The 16703-nt window shown below is 49.4% G+C and overlaps 1 protein-coding gene across 4 annotated transcripts in view; it reads left to right on the top strand.

Annotated features, from left to right (window-relative positions):
• The window catches only part of Ptprn2 (protein tyrosine phosphatase receptor type N2), a 542085-nt gene that overhangs the window by 22062 nt on the left and 503320 nt on the right, over positions 1 to 16703 (top strand). The gene's annotated exons all lie outside the window — the stretch shown is intronic.

The following is a 16703-nucleotide window of genomic DNA, read 5'->3' as shown; positions in this document are numbered from 1 at the left end:
TTGCACCTGGCCACATTTGTGGCCCTGACTCGCTATTGCAGGTGCGCTGTGTTTGTGAGGAAGAGAACAACACACAGCCCCAACCTCCTGGGACTCTGATTTTCCCAGCCCTGCTCTGTTTTACTGTCCTGCCTTTTCTTTGTTTAAATCCTCTCTTTCCATGTTCTGAAGCCTTTAGACATTTTACAGTCTTTAACGTGCTCTCTGGTTCCCACACTCTGAAGGAAAGTGTCCACTTGTATAGGTTCCTGGTCCTCCCTGCCGGGCTGTGAGGTGGAGCCGGACTCTTGTCCAGGGCTAAACAGAGTGTCTGAGTATGAATCTGTGCTGGCCCAGCGGTGGCTCCCTGCCCCTTGGGTTTCCTGTGCTGCTGGGCCGCCCAAGGCTGGCCTTTGAGCCTTAACTCTGACATGATTATGGCTAGAGGATGTTGGGTCAGATTTCCACAGATACTCAGAGCCTGGACCGACGTCCCAGAGCCCAGGGAACCTGCCCAGACTGAAAGGTCCCAGAGTTACTCTCCTGATGTAAGTGGTGGGGAGACAGCCCTGATCTTGCCTCTGCCAGGTCCTTTTAGAAGCCCAGATCAGAGCCCATGACAGCACTGCAGGAGCAGATGGATGCAGAGCCCCCTCCTAGGCTCAGGTTGTTGCAGGTGCCTGCCTTGTCTGGGAAGAGACCCCGGCCCTCAGGTACTGGTTGGTTTCAGACCTAGCAGCCAATGGCTGATTCTCTGTGCCCAACCCCTCTGTGCCCTCCCCTGGACACACGGGATGTTAGATTAGCTGCTCTGTACTCTGCCTGGAAGGGCCATGTCTTCCCACCCTTCTCTGCCCCCTCCACTTTTTGTTCCCTGCTATGGTGATTGGACACAGGGCTTTTGCACTGAGCTTCACTCCCAGTCCACCTTTACCTTTTTTTTTTTTTGTTTTTAATCGGTACTGGGGATCGAACTCATGACTGCCTGCTTGCAAGGCAGGTGCTTATGCTGCTGAGCTAAATCCCCAGCCCCCACCTTTACTTTTTAACTAGGATCCCTCTGAGTTGCTTAGTTGCCCAGTTACTTAGAAACTGGGATTGAACTTGAAACCTTTCTGCCTCAGGCTCCAGAGTGCTATGATTATAGGTGTGTGTAACCCAGTTGTCTGGGCTCTTCTTCATCACAAGTGCTGACAGCTTCCAAGTACATGTGTGAAAGCCCACCTGTCAATGGGGCATTAGGACACCTCTGGGGACTGTTCTGGCCTCTGCTCTAAAGGGTCAGGAGGGAAGGAGGGATAGTGGGCAGCAGCAGTAGGGTGCATTTTCTGTCACTATGTGACATGACACCCCATGTGGGTGCCTGCAGCAGGCTGGGAGTCGGGGTGCAGCCTTGCAGGGTATGTGCTTAGCCTCAGAGGGCTCCCACCTTCCACCTCAGCACACTGCCACAGATCTGGATAGATCGGGCAGTGTCTTGGTGGCTGCTGGCTGAGGCAGCCTCTGCTCCTGCCTGGCCATCCTTACAGGGAGGCTTACAGCTTTCACTGGGGTGCAGGTGGAGCTGTACTTCTGGTCCCCTCATTGGGAGTGAGACCCCACTCCTCCCAGGCTGGGCCTCAGGAAAGGTCAGTAGGTGCAAACATAGGTCCGAGCTTGGGGTGGTGTGGAGCTACCGCTGTGCCACCTGGGAGAGAAGCAGTGGGGGACAGGGCAGTAGGCTGCATGGAGTTTGTCCTCTGTGCAGGTCAGAGCCAGTGGACCACTGTGGCCAAAGGTGCCAAATAGCTCACCTTGGCCACCTTCCAGGGAGGGTGTCCAGTGATCCCTGGATCAGGCCATCTCCCCAAGGGCTGTCTCCATCTTGGCATCCAGGGTGTGGCCTTGTCTCATTGCAGAACATCTCTGTGCTTTATGGTGCTGCACTGCAATTTTTTGAAAATTGATACCATTTTTTAAAAAATGTAGTCTTTATTTTTAATTGGTGCAGTAATTGTATATATTTAAATATCAGGGGAGGCATATTGGTGTGTAGTATGTAAAGATCAGATCAGGGAACTGGCACATCTGTCACCTCAGATAAAACTCCCTACTATGCGGGGCACTGAGACACGAACCAGCCCTTTTAAATTTTGTTTTGTGACAGAGTCTTGCCAAGTGGAGCAGCCTGACCTAGAACTTCGAGTCTCGCTACCCCAGCCTGTGAGTAACTGGGGTTACAGGCATGCACTAATCGTGCCCAGGTTGTAAGACGATCTCGAGACTTGTTTTAGATGTTCCTTGGTACAACTGCATTTCCTTCAGCTCACGTTTTCCCAGTGTACTTGTTCTTCTAAGAATCTGTTACACCGAGAGAAACCAGAGAGGCACGATGGGAATTTGCTGTTTGTCCTTGGTCCTGAGACCCGAGAGGATGTTGGTTTACAGTGCTTAGTGAATTTATATCAGTGTGCAAAAAGGCTGATTGCTACAGGAGGGGAAAAATGTGTAAGAATACTCATCTGACATGTGTTTCTCTCAACTGTTTATCTCTCTGTCACCTAGTCTCTATCTCTGCCTCTCATCTGTACTTGCTGTCTGTCCATCTATCCATCTACCATCTGTATATCCATCTACACACACACACATACACACACACACATATATATATATATATATAATATATATACTATCTGTAACTACTATCTATCTATCTACCTATCTCTATCATTTATATGCCTGTTTATCTCTAATTTATACACCTATTACTTATCTACCATTTATATCTCTTCTCTAACATTTACCTATTTAGCTACCATGCTACCATTTACCTATTTAGCTATCATCTATTTGTCACCTATCACTAGCTGTTTATCATCTAGAGCTATCATCTGTCACCTGCTACCTTTTTATCTACTTATAGAGCTATCACCTGCCTATGCACCTGCCATCCATAACTATCCATCATCTGTCATCTGTCACATACAGTGCTGTATGTGTCCTTGCCATCTAGCACCATGGTTGTCTCTGAGGGCAGAGTCTTGGTTTGGGAATTTTTATTATTCCATAGATCTCTGTCTGGTCCATGCCTGTGAGGTTCAGGAATATTTGAGAAATGTACAACCTTAAAAAGGAACCACCTGCCATTCATGGCTTTTACTTCCTTTTCTTGATGGAGAGGGTGGACACTGGGACAGAAGCTACTAGGGATCTTTCAGCCTGGGTGGTGGCCAGCCAGCCCTTGGACACAGTTCTGTCCTGCCCAGCACACACATCTGTGAGTAAATGAGGCATCTAGAAACAAGAACAAAGCTGGAGGGGCCCGTCTCAGCCCCAGCTTCCTCCTTGAGCCACTGGTCAGTAACCCATGAAGAGCAGAGCAGACCCCCTCCTAGCCCAGGGCAGAGGCAGCAGCAGTGTGTGGCTGTGGTGTGTGATCTCCACAAGGCCCCCAGGATTGGTCCTGGAATCTGGGATGAGCGGCTGTGACTTGTGACCCCTGCCTCATTCAGGGTCCATGGGGCTTGAGGACTTCAGCCCATCCAGATGACTTGGGCAATGGCCAGAAACAGGGGAGGAACAAGAAAAGAGAGTGTGGAGAACATGTCCTGCAAGGGGAGGTGCCAGGATATGCTTTCGGGGCCTCGCATCCAGCACTGCTGGCAGCCTGAACTCCGGGGGAAGTCTTGGGACTGCTGTGGTGGGGCAGGAAGAAGGCAAGGGGACCCTTGTGAGATCACTGACAAGTAGGGCTTAAACTCCTACTAAGGTTGAACCCAAGGCCTTCTCACTGGGGTGCATCTCTATTTCTTTTTAAAATGTTTTGCTTTTAAGACAGGGTCTTCTAAGCCACTACATGCCCAGGTTGGGCTTGAACTTGCAATCCTGCTGCCTTAGCCTCTCATAGTGCTGGGATTACAAGTGTGCACCGCCACCCTGGCCATGTGCATGGCACTCCTCAAGGCAGATGGCTGGGAAGAAGAAAGGGCAAGAGGCAGGCGCAGGCCTCAGTGAGCAGCAGCAGCCCCTTTGGGAATCCTTCCTTTATATGCATTTCTGCTTCATGGTACTGTCTTTGGGTTAGGACCTGGGTGGCATGAGGGGGTCTGACCATGCCACCCTGCCTTGGGCTCTGAGGGGAAGCCTGGCAGGAATCCGCCAATGAGGTCTCAGGAAGAAAGGGGGCAGTATCCTCTGCCTCTCGCCTGGTTAAAAACACTTTTGCTTGGGGCTGGGGATTTAGCTCAGCGGCATAAGTGCCTGCTGGCAAGCACGACACCTCCTGTGGAGACTGCTCCTTAGAGCTGATGTGGACAGGCCTTACCCATCTCATATCTGCAGATTTGCTTTTGCTCTGTTCTCAAATAGAATTCCTCATCATGAAGAAGGCAGCTGGGTCACTCCCCAAGTGTTACTGCGTGCGTGCGCACACACACACACACACGCACACACACACACACACACACACACACACACACACACACACACACACACGTTCTGGCTGGTTGTGCTTGGTGCTTCCAAAGCAGCCCTGCAGCAGAGACTGTAGCCTGCCCTAGTGCAGCTGCCCTTCCTTGACCTGGTCTTGTGGCAGGAGGAACTGGCGAGCCGTGCCCTTCTCGCCTGAGCCCCTGTGAGCATGAGCACATGACAGCCTCCTGTGCCACTCGCCTGGCCCTCATTGCCCTCTGTGGTAAGCATGAGAGAGGCCAGTAGGTCATTCACCTGCTCTCTCTCCCACAGAACAGCCTGTCTAACTGGTGAGAGGAGGGAAACACTATTTTTTTTTTAAATTGAGACAGGGTCTTGCTGTGTAGTTCAGGGTGGCTTTGAATTCACTATGCAGCCCAGGATTGTTTCCAACTCATGACTATCATCATGCCTCAGCCTTCAAAGTGCTGGGATTACAGGCCTGCACCATCAGGCCTGGCATGGGAAGTACGTTTTTGATAAAAGACATGCAGGCATGTGTCACAAGAATGTAAAATTCACTCTTTTCTACAGGAAGAAAGTGTTTGAAGAAATATCCTGCTTTTGTTGGTGGCTCCAGGGTGTGGTATAAATGAGAGGAGCCATAGGAGGGCCTAGCTACTCCACCCACTCTGGAGATGTGACCCTGGAGGGGTTCTGTGAATGCCCAGCACCCCTCTGGTCCTGTAGAAGATGCCATAGGCAGGATCAGAACCGGAGCCATGAGCCGATGTGCTCAACTGCACCTAGGAAGGTCCAGAAAACAGAGTTTGACCAATGCCTCACAAGAGATCAGGGACACAGGAGCTGGGGCAGCATAGTAAGTGATTTTTCTAGTATTTCCAAGTGACCAAAGACAGAGTCAGGGGTGCTGGAGCTCTGGAGCAGGCAAGCCTGTCCCACGAGGCCAGCCTTATCCACAGCAAGACCCTGACTGTCACCCACCAGAACGTGGGTGATGCAGAGTGGGCACCTGCATCTGAGATCAGTCTTTTTTTTTTTGAGATAAGATGGTATGCTGAGCCTGGACTGGAACTTGTGATCCTCCTGTTTCAGCCTCCCAGAGTGCTGGGATTCAGACGTGTGCCCCTGGCTTGAGCTCAGTCTTTACAGTGTCCTGCTCAAGTTTCTAGGATACCTGTTAAGGTGATGGCCATGGCCTTGAAAGCTGGGCCTGGCGACCAGCTGCTAGTCACAGTGGGACACCCAGGAGTAGCCAGGTGTGTCTCATGGGAGCCACCACCTTCCTGGGAGCCTCCGAGACAGTTGCTGCAAAATGGTGCTCAGAGCTGGTCTGGTCCTGACAAGAGCTGTTCAGAGGCTATGGCCAACAGTGTCCCTGAAGAGTCTTCTGCTACAGAGGGACCTAAGGGGTGCAGCCAGGATCTTCCCCCTCCTCTCTCCTGAAGCATCACCCTGTTCTCCATGCAGAGCACTTCCCATGTCCCCTGTGGAGCTGCCAGGAGTGCTGCCACACCCCAGCCACTGTGTGGAGTGCAGAGTCCCTAACACAGCACTGTGTCTACAGCTGACACCTGGGGCCTGGTGCAGGCAGGCGGCACCTCATGCTGTGACTGAGGCCTTACGTAGAAGGAGGCAGTGCCTGCACTGCTGGCATGGGTGTGGCTGGGTGCTGTGGTCCCCGAGGATGCCCAGCTCCAGGACTCCTTGCCTCTGATGCAGCCATCCAGAACCCTGTACATGTGGGCTTTGGGCCTGGCTGGGTCTTGTCGCTCAGTTCAGGGTGAGGGGCAGGTGCGTGACTGATATGAGTTCCCAGAGGTCACTGGACACTGGCAAAGGATCAGGGCTCCTGAGGGGTGGTGGCTCAGCTGCTGAGAACTCTGGGTTTCTGCATCTGCTCCCCACGTGTGAAACATACAGTGCTGCCCACATCCTGGGCTGGACGGGAGGTAGCACACCTTGTTCAGAACCAAGTGCACTGGTGAACCCGCAATGCCCTGCCACAGGGGCAAATTAAATTATCCCATTAGAGGTGGCCTGGGGGCTTCCTAACCTCACAGTCCTGATCCTTCTGCAAATATCTTGATAGCTGTTTGACAAATCAATGACACATCAGACTCTAAAATTACCTGGGCCTTATCCTTATCCTCCCTATAGGAAGCCATCAGTAGCACCTCTTGATGAAAATCTTTGATAACTGTACTCATAATTAGCCTATTAATTGTATTATTTGGCCCATGCATACTTAATTGTTTCTTTTCCTTTGTATCCTCCAGACTTATGTTGTACACCTACCAGGATAAAAATGCCGCTATCTATTGAAGGTCATGACAGAACCTCTGCAGAGTATCCCTGACTGCTGATTAATGATTACTTCCTGGGAAGGGGATAGGAAAGGGAGAAACACGCAGTAACGTACTTATGAAAATATGATAAATGGTGAGAAGGAATTAGAAATAGGAAGTATGATTTTTTTTGTACCAGGAATCAAACTCAGGACCTTGTACTTGCCAGGCAGGCAATTAGAAGTAGGAAATTAGAAGTAGAAATTAAAAGTAGGTGATGTGTGTGCCGGGAGATGCGCATGACCTTCACGCCATGACTGTTTGCAGGGCCGCTGGACCCTGCCTGTGTGTTGGCTTATAAGGGAAGTGCAAAGAGCCCCAAGGTCAGAGAGATGGTGAGGGAAGAATCTGGATGGGGAGAGGCTCAAGAACATAATGATCAATTCCCTTATTAGCAGAAACCAAAAATAAAAACAAAAACAACCCTCTTCTGAAGAAAAGAAACAGTGAAAATCAGGGCATGGAAGCTAGAACAGTAGAATTTGTGCAAGGCTAGGTGCGTGGCTGTGGCTCTCCTGGCACCAGGAGACACCCCGTTCCATGGTGGGGAGTGGCTGCAGCTCCAAGGGAGCTGAGAGGACAGGACCCTGCGTAAACTCCAGGCTGGAGAGCCCCTACTTACCCATGGACCTCTGGCCACAGAAAGGGAGGAGACGGTGGTGTGAGGTGCAGAAGAATTCAGAGCTCTGCTCGGGGGCAAGGTGACAGGGTGCTAGAGACAGACTCTGTTCTCCTTAACTGAGCTGCTTTCTCATATTCCATGCCAACCTTCTGGGTCACACAGGAACCAAAGTCCAGGGTGCAGAACCTGGGCAGAAAGCCGACACTTAGAGAAGCAGTGTACCTGCACCCAAGGATGTCCCAGAGCTCACGCTTGGGTGTGATGAGTCCTTACTGGACACTGGCTGAGGTTTAGGCAGGCCTAACCTCTGGTGTCGCCGAGCGGGGCTTCGATGGTCACGCGGCACAGGGAGTGAGCACAGTCTCTTGCCTGCAGCTGTCCTGCTTCTGGACTCTTTTGGAGAGGGCAGAAGGCTGCAGTGCTTAGTTGACCAATCTAACGATCCCCACGTTGTGTCTTTGCAGTGGGCCTGAAACTTAGGTCCTGGTGGGACTGACACAGTGGAGTCAAACTCACAGAAGGGTGTGCTTTCCTCATCCTACCCCAGCAATGGACCCAGACTCCAATTAGCCTGCAGAAGGACTTGACCCATGTGGAGATGCTTGGAGAGGCAAAGGAGAGCCCACACTGTGTCCTCCTGCCTGAACTTTGGGGCTCCCCCACTTCTCCTAGCAGGCTCTGAGCAGGCGCAGGTCCCTCCCCTTCTGCACAGCTCTCTCCACATCCCTGTCTCTGTGCTGACCTTGGAGAAATGGCATGATAAAGCTAAACAACCCTCTCCTGCTTTAAACTGTGGGTGTCAAGTATCAGTCTACCCATAGAAAGCTCTCCACAGCACCTTTTCTGCTGAATGTGGTAGCCTGTACTGTAATGCCAGTACTTGAGAGGCTGAGGCAGGAATATCACCATGAGTTAGAGGCCAGTCTAGGCTACATAGTGAGTTCAAGGCCAGTCTGGACTGTATCGAAAGGTTCTATCTCAAATATACCAAAAAAAAAAAAAAATTAAAGAAAAGAAGAAACACCTTCCCTCCTTTGTCCTGAGGTCTAAGCTTGGTCTATACCAGATCCCACTGCAGATCTAGGCTCTGGGGAGCAGGTGGGACTGGGAGGAGATCTGGAGCTGGGTTTGGATGTTCCATCCATAGGGAGGAGCTTCTGTGTATGGCCTTTGTGGAAATAAAACACTTGTTTGCATAGGCAGCAACTCCGAGGACGCATAAAGACCAGCAGCCAGTATGGGGGTAAATCTGTGTTGAACACTTGCAGCCATGTTTTTACAGTTTGTGTGCTGTGGCTGTTAAACCAGGGACAGGGTGAACAGCAAAGCCAACCATTCATGGTGCATAGTACTTGCACTTTTGAGTGTAAACTTCCACAGATCCTTAGGCTCATCTGAATCCACAGTCACACATGTAGTGGAAATTTGGAAAAGTACTGCAGGGGAGGACATGCCTTTTCTTGTTCATGACCAGGGTGGATCTCTGCAGTCTCCAACCAGGGGGAGCACAGGTAACATCAGGGAGAACTGTTTTCCCAGAATGCTTGAATCTGCAGCTTTAGTTTCCTTTGGACCCGGAAAGGTGTAGGTGGTTCTTCCCATTTGCGCTTCAGCAGCGTGAAGCACATCCTGGACCTGCCTCTGTCCCAGCAGGTGCAGAGCCCACCGGGGCCAGGCTGGGCTTACTGCCTCTGCAGTGTGGGCCTGGGGGAGCCACCTCTGTGTTAGCTTCCATGGTCATGAGGTGAGGACGTGGAGCACATGGCAGGCATTGTGGTGTGAATGCTGCCTCCTTCTAGGGTCAACTCAACCTCTGCCTGCGAACCCTGCGTTGTGACCTGGCACGTGGGAGCCCTTTCTTGTCCAGGATGGGGGTGGAGGATCCCTACAGTTCATCAAAAACCATCAGAGAAATGGCTCAGCTGTCAAAAAGACATGAATTGTGCTACATACCCAGCAGCCCCAAGAGGCACAGGACAGGACACACTATCATTCTCTGTGAGCATGTGCTCTCGTTCCTTCAGTGGCCATGCAGGAACAGGAAACACAGGGCCCACACTACCGGTCAGCACTCCTGGCACCCACACGAGGATGCTATCCCAGGAAGGAGTCCGGTTTCTTGGAGGGAGGTGATGAAAACAGACATTTGCCATGGCACTCTTCAGTTATTTGGTGAGCAAAAGAGCAGAGTTGGAAACACTTCCCTTGTTAGAGGGATCCTCAATTGGACCGTGCACTCTGCAGAGCAGGAAAGTGTCTGGAAGTTTTTCAGATACTATGGAAATTTGCAGAAGGGCTCTGAGAATGCAACCACCTGTGTGGAGATGCCATGGTGTGGTTGGTAGCCCCTCCGCTCAGCCCTGGGAGTTGTGCAGCCTTTGAGGTCTTCAGCTGGGTTTAGCACTTGGAAATCTGGATTTGGCTCATAGAGCTGAAAGAAAGAAACAGTGAACAAAATCAGTACTTTTCCCCACAGGAAGAATGATGGCCTCCTGTCATTTTGAAGTGCAGTCCTGATGTTAGAATTTAAAACAGTAAATTAAATTTGTGAGGTCAAGGTGAAACCAGCCAATATTGCATGGAAAGGAACATTTATAACTAAAAAAGAGGAGACATTGATCAAAGACCTTGGAATGGTCTGTGCCTAGATGTTCTTCCAAAGCCTCATACACCTTTAGCTGGGGCTTTTTGGGAGGTAGCTGAATCCAGAGCTGTGATTGATTCATGGTGCAGTGCTGTGATTGAGGGTGGGAGTGCTACACCCATCCTAGCATGGGTACCCTGTGACAATATGAGGGGCAGGAAAAGAGTTGTCCTCTCTCTCTCCTTGCTTATTTCTTCTGCTGTCTTCCACTATCATGAACTGTTGCCCCTGAGCCATGCCACTCTGCCTTGGAGCCAGTCAATTATGGACTGAAACTTCCACAAACTGTGAGCTAAATAAACCTTGCCTCCCCTAATTTATGGCTGTCCAGTATTTTGTCTTAGTAATGAGCCCTAAAACAAGCCTATAAGCTCTGGCAAGGCATCCAGTGACCAGAGGGTGACCCAGCCGAGAATGACAAGACTGAGGGGCAACATAGTCTGATGCTTGCATCTCTGAAGCAAGTGGGGCTGGCAATGGAGCCAGCATGGGCAAACACCTGGGGTAAGGAGTGAGTCTGGGACTGGGACTGTCTGCTCACTGCCCCAACCTGTCCATGTCCTGTAGTGGCCTGAATCCTGTGTCCTTCCTCAGCAGGCTCTGCCTGTTGATTGGCAGAAACTTCTGGGCAGGGATAGGGCAGATGGGTGCTTGCGTAGCTTCACTGCAGGTTTCTGTCTCTTTCTTCATGACTGGCCTTCTATTTGATGCATCAGGGCTCCTGCTTGTTGCTGTGGGCTTGGGTCCCACACCTGGGCACTCCTGGGTCCACTGTCTCTCCACTAACCCTCCACTAACTGCATGTTGCCTTAATTGGACACTGCCCTCTGTCTGAGTTCAGGCTGCTGTACAAATACTCAAGCCATGGACATTTATTACTAACAGCTTCAGTGGTTGCAGGCCTGAGACCACCGGCACCAGCACATTAGGGCCTGGAGTGCTGCTTCCTTGTCTGCAAATGGTGCCTCCCAGTGTGCCTCATCGCAGGGGCTTCATCGGAGGAGTGGGGAGTGCCCGAGCTCCTTACAAGGGTATCCTCGCTGTCAAGGACTCCTCTCATCATCTGTGGTTGCCCGAAGGCCCTGGCGCCATCCACAGTGGTGCTGTCACTCTGGATTCCTGAGGTCACAGGCTGTCAGCTCATGGCCGTCTCTCTCCACCTAACCACAAGATGTTTGCTCAGGTTAACTCTGCTGTGCTCTGACACAGCCCACGTGTCCAGAGTCCAGGCAGCACCACACGTGTGCCCCTGTCTCTCCACTAACCCTCCACTAACTGCATGTTGCCTTTTCTTATTTTCTTGTTTTCTTAAATTTTTCTCAGCTTCAGGGACCCAGTGAGTTTCAGTCTCTTCCAGCCTCTGTCAGGTCCCGATGGCCTGGCACCTAGGGAGGGTGGCCAGCAGACCATGGAGGTCTTTCAGACCATCTTTGTAATCCATAACATCCTTATTATTTTGACTGGTTGGATTAATGAAGTTTGCGCCATTGCATCACTGGTGACCGGTTTGGAAGGGCCCAGCCTACTAGATGGAACTGAAGTTTTATTTTCCTTTTGTATCTTGTCTGCTGTGGAATTAAAGTGTAGGTTATTTGCTTTTGAAGTTTTTTTTTTCTGTTTATAAAAATGACATAGGCTCAGAAAATTCAGACATTTTGTTAAAAAATGAATCAAAAACAGCACTAAGTTTGGCCACTATATTAAGATTTGTAGTTTTTTCCAGTGCTTTTTAAAGTGAATGATTTAAAAAATGGATGGAAACATACCATACCCCTCATATACTTTCTATGCTGCCTTTTTTTTTTTTTTTTTTTTTTGTCTTTTTCCTTTTTATCAGTACCGGGGATTGAACTCACGACTGCCTGCTTGCAAGGCAGGTGCTTATGCCACTGAGCTAAATCCCCAGCCCCTGTGCCTTTTTTTTTTTTAAACTTTGCATTGTTATAGCTGTTCTCCAAGTAACTGAAAACAATCTTCACAATCTCATTTTAAGTGGCCACTGAGTGACCCTTTTCTGTGTTCTAAATGCTATACTTTTTTTTTTTTAATGGTACTGGGAATCAAACTCACAGCCTCAAGCTTGCCGGTCAGGAACTTATGCCACTGAACTAAATCCCCAGCCCTGTGTTCTAAACAAATGATCCTTGGCTGAAATGAGGGTCTCTGTACTGGTCTCCAAGGCAGGTCTCACTCATGGACTGACACTGTGGATGCATGGTCCCATCAGCAGTGGAGTATCAGAAGGTGACGGCCAGGAGGGGGGCCGCAGTACAGGTCACATGCCAGGCACTGTCCCCCAGCTCACTCATGAGCTGGAACTGGACTCCCAATGGCCCGGCGAGGTGGGAGCTGCCAGCTTCACAGAAAGGAAAAGTAGCTTTGGAGCATGAGGTGGGGGACAGAGCTCACTTTCCCTGGGCATGTTGGCTCAATGCCCGTGACTTCCCTGCACAAGGTGCTAAAGGTGCCAGATTAAAGGTGCTTTTTTCTTTGACAAGATTGTGGAAAGAATAAAATCTGCCTTGCCACAGGAAACCTAGGTTTCTGTCTGTGTAAGCAACAGACAGAAAAACGTGCACTCAGCATTTGGGATGGCGACAGGGGGAGGTATGGGTCCACACCTCTGCTCTTTAAAGAAAGGCAGAACCTGAAATTTGGGATCCAGGGGGGAATCTGATGGGTGACAGTCCCAGCTGCTGTGCCCTAGCTTATGGTCTGGGGTGTCTGGTGGCATTGGGATTTTCCCTGGTCCCAGGATGGGCCGTGGTGGCAGCTGCGGCTGGGGCCTATGCGTGAGAGTGCTGTGCTGTCTCTCCCATGCATTCCTCCTGCAGGGTGGAGCTGAGCCTAACGGAAGTGGGCTAAGTCTGTTAGTGCGTTACCTTTGGCACAGCTGTAACGTGGGAGGTTAATTCAGCATCAGCACTGAGGCCTGTGTGCTGCTTAGTTCTCTCGTTTACAGTCTTGTTTTAGGCCATGGCAAGTGTGAGTTTTCCACTGGTGGATGTGTCCTTAGTGGGGATGCTGCCATTATCACAAGCACCAGCTCAGTCACCACGTCTCCCAGTGAGCGAAGGGAAGCGACCTTCTGTTGGCACTACCTGAAGAAATAGTGATGATTGTAGACTTGATCTTAAATACCTTGTGCGTGTGGTAGTCACTGCTCCCCAGTGCTTTTGCTCCCTGCATCACCCTCACACCTTGAAGACAGGGTCGCAGCTAGCAGTCCTGAAAGGGAATAACTCCTAAAAATAACAAGGAACCAGGAAATAACAATTCAATAGCTGCAAGATGACGCAAAAATAAAATAAAATAAAATAAAATAAAATAAAATAAGAATGATTGGTATCAGTGAAGAAGCAGGAATCATCACCAATGAAATTAAAAGGCTGTTTAGTGAAGTAATAGCAGAAAACTTCCCAAACATGGGGAAAGGATCTGGCATGCAGATAAACGAGGCATAAAGGACTGCAACACTCCAACTAGCCAAAACAAACCCACATCCACACATATAATAATCAAGATCCCAGAAATTCAGCACAACAACAGAATATTAGAGAAAAGAAACAGAACACCTATAAAGGAAAACCAATCAGAATCATGGCAGACTTGTCAACACAAACCATCAAGTCAAGAAGAGTTTGGTTGAAATGTTTCAAATCCTGGAAGAAAACAACTTCCAACCCAGGTAGAGGTACCCTGTAAAACTATCTTTCAAAATTAATGAAAAATAAGATGCTTTTTTGATAAAGAACAACTGAAGGAATTCATGACCACTAATCCAACCCTACAGAGAATGCTGAAGGATATTCTCGAGAGAGATAAAGATGACCATTGTTCCAAGAATAGCAGTAGAGGAGGATCTCCAAACAGGACAGGCAATTGAATGAGGGGGAAAAGAGGAGGGCCAAAAGGAGGAGGATAGCATGGCAGAGATGAACCAATGTATGTTGGTTGTAACCAGTAATGTAGATGGCCTCAGGTCAGCAGTAAAAAGAAACACCGGGAGAGTGGATCAAGAAACAAGATCCACCAATATACTGTATATCAGAAACACATTTAATTCAAAAGGAAAGTCATAGACTGAAAGTCAAAGGAGAGAAACAATTGTTCCATGCCACAGGAGACCAGAAAAAGCAAGGATAACTTGCCCATCAATTGCAGAATGGATAAAAAAGATATGGTATTTCCATACAATGAAAAGCTGCCCAGCTATAAAGTAGGATAATCTTGAGGCTTTTGTAGGTACATGGATGCAACTGGAGATCATGCTCATGGGTGAAATGGTTTGAATTCATACAGGTGAATCCTAGCATAAAAAACAGGAGTTAGTGGGATCCAAAAAGCACAATAGAGATTATGAAAGTGATGGGGAGGAAACATTTTAGGAGGGAAATGTGGCAATAATTTCTTATTTTGTCTTTAACTCATATCATTTTCACAATTTTGTTATATTTGGTTTTGTTCTATCTTGTTTTGTTAGATTTTACTGTGTCTGATGGCATGGGCAGCTATTTTGAAAATAACAGGATGTATTGAGGTAACCATTGTTGGTTTCGTATTATATTGTTTTGAAGTCCTATAATGCTTTCATTCTTTTTTTAAATTGGTTTTATTCTGTTTTGTTTGATTTTATTATGTTTGAGGAGGGTATGGATGACTGTTTTGAAGAAAATGAGGCATTATAGTAACCATTGGTCATTTCCTGTTATCTTGTTTTGAGGTCCTGTAATGCTTTCATTCTTTTGCTTTGATTGGTTTTTTACTACTTTTGTTTTGTTTGAATTTATTGTATGTGAAAGTGTGGACAATTATTTCAAAGAAAACAAGAGACATTATGTTGATTTCCTGTTGTCTTGTTTTGAAGTCCTGTGTTGCTTACATTGTTCTGTTATGATTTGCTGTGTTTTGTTTTGTTTTATTCTCTTTAATATAAAACAAATCCCTGACACAGATGTTACCATACCAAGAAACAGTTGACACTGTACCCACTAATGGTGACACTTGAAGGACCGCAGGGACCTGGGCTGCTGTCCCTCATGGTGGGGAGGGAGGGCCAGGAAGTGCCTGTCCTACAGACAGGGAGGGGTGGAAGTGTGGACATGGCTCCAGGTTTCCCAGGAGACTCCCATGCAGCTGCAGACAGTAGCCAAGGTGAGGCTAGGGGCTCCTCTGGGCCTCCATCTCTGCCTCTGTTCCTTGCTCTGAATCCAGGAAGTGCCGCCAGGATCAGGCTGCTAGGAACTGACAACATACCACCTGCCGAGCTTTCTGCACCATTGCTGCTGGATCTGCTGCTGTTTCGCTGGGGTGGCTGGTGCCCAGCCTCCAAAACGTGGAAGTCATGGCCTCTGGCCCACCTCCCAGAAGCAGGTTCTTCTCTGTTAAGCAAGTGCTCTGTCCTCACTCCAGAGCCTGTCGCTGGCCTCCCTGTTAGGCCCTAAGCCAGGATTTTACAGCCTGTTAGGTCAGTGTGGAAGTCACTTGGAAGCCCTGTGGGTCACACGTCCTTGTCCACATAGGCATCTTGGAGGAGGCTGCAGAAGACAGCTGTGGCCCTCTCTGCTGGTGCAAACGTCCCCCTCAGACTTGAGGGGTAGTAGCATTTCTCTTGGGCCCCTGCTGAGTCTCTTGCTGCTCTTATACCTCCCCAGAAGGGAGACTGGGTCAGACCCCGGTCCTGCTCCAGCCCCAGCTTCTCAGAGAACATGTTGGTACAGTCCCCATTGACCTGATTCCTCAATTCTGTGAAAGTTTCCACAGAAGGGATGGCTTGATGTGGGGAATTTATTGTCTCTCTCCTAGAGGCCCAAAGCCTAAGACTGAGGTTTGGGGAGGGCTGGCTTCTCCTGAGCTGCAGAGGGATTTGTCCCACTTTCCCTGCCTGCCAGAGAGCTTTGCTGTTCCTGGGCTTGAGACACTTTGTCCTGATCTCTGCCGTCCTCTTCAGACAGCCTTCTTCCTGTGTCTGTGTCCAAATGTCCCCTTTGGATGAGGACACTGGTTACCCTGGAGTAGGGCCTGTCATGATGACTGAGGCTTTACTTAAATGGTCCTATCTACAACCACCCCATTCCCAAGCTGAGTCACCTCCTGAGAGGCTGGGGTAGGATTCTGGCCTGAGAATTTGAGAGGGACACGATTCTACCTGGACCAGCTCCCAGCTTCCTCCCTGCGGCTCCCCAGCAGGCTGCTTCTCACCGCTCTGGAGGCCCTGCTGTTGGAGGCTGTGTGGTTCCTCCTGACCCATCCTCGTCTGCCCCTGTCTCTAAGGCTCCGTTCCTGCCCTGGACACCACTCTCAGTGCTGCTTGCCCCTGGGCCATCCTTTGGCTTTTCCTGTGATGTCAATTTTTTGGTTGTTTTGGTGCCAGAAATCAAACTCAGGACCTTGCAGTTGCCAGGCAGGAGCTGTACTGCTGCGCTATGTCCCTGGCCTGATGTCTCTTCCTGACCCTGAAACTCATGCCCTGGCTGCCTGTGCTCTCATCACTGACCTTCTGAGACCTCCTTTGGCAGTTTCAGGGTGTTAGCGTCTATCATGATATTGACGACTCAAGTCTCAGGTTGTCCCATCCTCTGTTTAAGCTGTGGCCTATTCTTGGATATTTCCATTTATGGGCCTCATCTGAGCATGTCAACTCCAGCTCATTGAAGTGCATCTCACCCTCTCCCCTCTCAGCAGTGCCTGCTCACGACAC

Source organism: Cavia porcellus, unplaced genomic scaffold (assembly GCF_034190915.1).
Source record: "Cavia porcellus strain 051 isolate PalLab524CR breed Dunkin Hartley unplaced genomic scaffold, mCavPor4.1 scaffold_6, whole genome shotgun sequence".
In the NCBI taxonomy this organism is placed as follows: Eukaryota; Metazoa; Chordata; class Mammalia; order Rodentia; family Caviidae; genus Cavia; species Cavia porcellus.
The sequence above is the reverse complement of the archived record's forward strand: the minus strand, read 5'-3'. Positions and strand labels throughout refer to the sequence as shown.